The following is a 3,498-nucleotide window of genomic DNA, read 5'->3' as shown; positions in this document are numbered from 1 at the left end:
TGACTAAGCAAAGCCTTTCAATTGTGTAGATCATGACAAGCTATGGACAACATTGCAAAGAATGAGTATTCCGGAACACTTAATTGTGCTCATGAGGAACCTGTACATAGACCAAGAGGCAGTTGTTCGAACAAAACATGGGGACACTGAATGGTTTAAAATTAAGAAAGGTGTGCACCAGCGTTGTATTCTTTCACCATACTTATTCAACCTGTATGCTGAGCAAATAATCTGAGAAACTGGATTAAATGAAGACTAACATGGCATCAGGACTGGAGGAAGACTCATTAACAACCTGTGATAAGCAGATGATACAACCTTGCTGAAAGAGGACTCAAAATACTGATGAAGATCAAAAGCTGCAGCCTTCCATATGGATTACATCTCAATGTAAAGAAAACCAAAATCCTTACCACTGGACCAATAAACAACATCCATATCAATGGAGAAAATATTGAAGTTGTCAAAGACTTTATTTTGCTTGGATTAATCATCAATACTCATGGAAGCAGCAGTCAAGAAATCAAGCAGCACATAACATTAGGCAAATCTGCTGCACGAGATCTTTTTAAAGTGTTAAAGAGCAAAGATATCAGTCTGAGGACTAAGGTGTGTCTGACCCAAGCCATGATATTTTCAATAACCTCATATGCAAATGAAAATTGGACAATGAATAAGGAAGACTGGAGAAGAATTAACGCATTTGAGTTATGGTGTTGAAGGAGAATATCAAAAGTACCAGGGAGAGCCCCAGAGTCAAAGCCGGTTCCGGTTCCAGTTTTGCAGCAGCCCACCGCCTCTTCCTCCTCTTTCAACATGACAGATGCCGCTGTGTCCTTCGCCAAGGTCTTCCTTGCAGGTGGAGTGGCCGTGGCCATCTCCAAGACCGCGGTAGCACCCTTCTAATGGGTCAAGCTGCTGCTGCAGGTGGGGCATGCCAGGAAACAAATTGCCGCAGATAAGCAGTACAAGGTCATTGTCGATTGTGTGGTTCGGATCCCCAAGGAGCAGGGAGTCCTGTCCTTCTGGCATGGTAACCTGGCCAATGTCATCAGATACTTCCCCACCCAAGCTCTCAACTTTGCCTTCAAAGATCAATACAAGCAGATCTTCCTGGGTGGTGTGGACAAGAGGACCCAGTTTTGGTGCTACTTTGTCGGGAATCTGCCATCCGGTGGTGCTGCTGGGATGACATCCTTGTGTTTTGTGTGCCCTCTTGATTTTGCCCATACCCGTCTAGCAGCTGATGTGGGAAAAGCTGGTGCCGAAAGAGAGTTCAAAGGCCTTGGTGACTGCCTGGTTAAGATCTCCAAGTCTGATGGGATTAAGGGTCTGTACCAATGCTTTAATGTGTCTGTGCAAGGCATTATCATCTACCAGGCTGCCTACTTTGGTATCTATGACACTGCAAAGGGAATGCTTCCAGATCCCAAGAATACTCACATCTTTGTCAACTGGATGATCACTCAATCCGTCACAGCTGTGGCTGGGTTGACTTCCTACCCATTCGACACTGTTCGTCGTCACATGATGATGCAGTCAGGGTGCAAAGGAACTGATATCATGTACACAGGCACCGTTGACTGCTGGAGGAAGATTGGACGTGACGAAGGAGGCAAAGCGTTTTTCAAGGGCGCATGGTCCAATGTGCTCAGAGGCATGGGTGGCGCTTTTGTGCTTGTATTGTATGATGAAATTAAGAAGTACACATAAGTTCTTTCCTAGTTTTTTTTCCCCTGTGAATGGGCGTGTTGTATTATAGAACACATCTTGAGCATTCTTGACAGGCTGTTGGCTGTCTATATCCATGGCAACCATCTACTGGTTGAAAATGGAAAGCAATAATATTCATGTGACCAGTTTTATCTTAAAGCCATTTCCATGATGATACTGATGATGATGATGGGACTCAATTCTATTTTGTATTTTAGTCACTCCTAATAAAGAAAAATTTGAAGGAATAAAAAGATCTGAAACACACACACACAAAAAAAAGTACCAGGGACTGACAAAAGAACAAACAGATCTGTGTTGGAAGAAGTGCAGCCAGAGTGCTCCTTGGAAGCCAAGTTAGCGAGACTTTGTCTCTCATATTTTGGACATAGTGTAGGGAGGGACCAGTCCCTGGAGAAGGATTTTGTGCTTGATAAAGTGGAGGGTTGGAGAAAAAGGCAGACACCCCTCCACTCCCCCCCCCAATGAGATGGATTGGCACAATGGTGGCAGCAATGGACTCAGGTGTAGCAATGATTGTGAGGTTGGTATGGGATTGAGCGTTTCATTCTGTTGTGTATCAGGTTGCTATGAGTCAGTACAGACTCGATGGCACATAACAACATCAACAACCTTAAACTGGGCAACCCATGTGATTTTCTCATTTGCCTCAATCAATTCCCAATATTGGTCCATACTTCTCTTCCTAAGAAATCTCAGAAGAAAGTCAGGAGTCCTGTTGGAACAATACAGTTTATAATCCCTTAACAGAAGAACAGCAAAAATGCTGCTGAGACTCTTTCAATACAAGGCTTTTCAAAAACTTCAAAGATGCCATTACAGCAAAATCGAAGCCTCTCCTTCCATCCAGGTCCAATGCATATGTTGTGCACCACACAACTCTAGGGAACACCATTGTGGTGGCAGTGGGTACTATTGCAGCTCAGTGCTACTGCCAGGCTGTAACTATTGATTACAGGTCCACCACTGAAGAAGAAGCTTACATTAGAATATAAACTATGCCCGTGAGCACACTATTCAGTTCAGCTGGTGTTTTGCCTGGTAAGGCTTTCTTCATAAACGAAGCAGAACATTTACATCTTGGCACAAGCTCCTTATTTTAGATGGGCACTTGTGAAAAGAAAAATTTGCACAGCTAAATGTGAACACCCTTTCTCACCCCACCTCTTCTTGTAAGATTCATCTCCTAGTGGCAACACTAGCAAAAAGATGACTTGGAAAACAGCCCCCTTCCACCTCACCTTTAATGCTCACCCCCTTTCCTGACATCTTTAATAGCTGAGAATGATCTTTCCCCTTTACTGGATTGACTCTGGGTGTTCTAGGACACTATTCTGGTTATAGATGCCCCTGGAAATTCTGGTTTGGTAGACTTGGGTTGGGGATTCAAGAATCTCTGATAGGCAGGCCAGCTGATTTTGATCATCAAACACATGCAAGCATATGTACTTATCTAGATATTCTATTGAAGTGTCTTAAGATGTAAGTATAATCATGGTGATGATGTTGTTGTTAAGTACCATCGAGTCTGTACCAATTCATAGCATAGGGTTTCCAAGGATGGGTAGTGAGTTTGAACCACTGACCTTGTGGTTCAAAATGACTTTGCAGTCCAGCACATTAACCCACAGCACCACACCAGGACACCATACCAGGATTATTGTCAAGTGCCGTCAACTCAATTCCAACCCATAGCGATCCTGTACAGGGTTTCCAAGGAGCAGCTGGTGAGCTTGAAGCACCAATCTTGTGGTTCAAACTGAT

The 3,498-nt window shown here is 43.7% G+C and overlaps 1 pseudogene; it reads left to right on the top strand.

The window, feature by feature from the left end:
- Nucleotides 1–780: 780 nt before the first annotated feature.
- On the top strand, nt 781–1,713 carry LOC102827890 (annotated as a pseudogene).
- Nucleotides 1,714–3,498: the final 1,785 nt, after the last annotated feature.

The sequence above is a fragment of the Chrysochloris asiatica genome, unplaced genomic scaffold (assembly GCF_000296735.1).
Source record: "Chrysochloris asiatica unplaced genomic scaffold, ChrAsi1.0 scaffold00547, whole genome shotgun sequence".
Lineage (NCBI taxonomy): Eukaryota > Metazoa > Chordata > Mammalia > Afrosoricida > Chrysochloridae > Chrysochloris > Chrysochloris asiatica.
The sequence above is the reverse complement of the archived record's forward strand: the minus strand, read 5'-3'. Positions and strand labels throughout refer to the sequence as shown.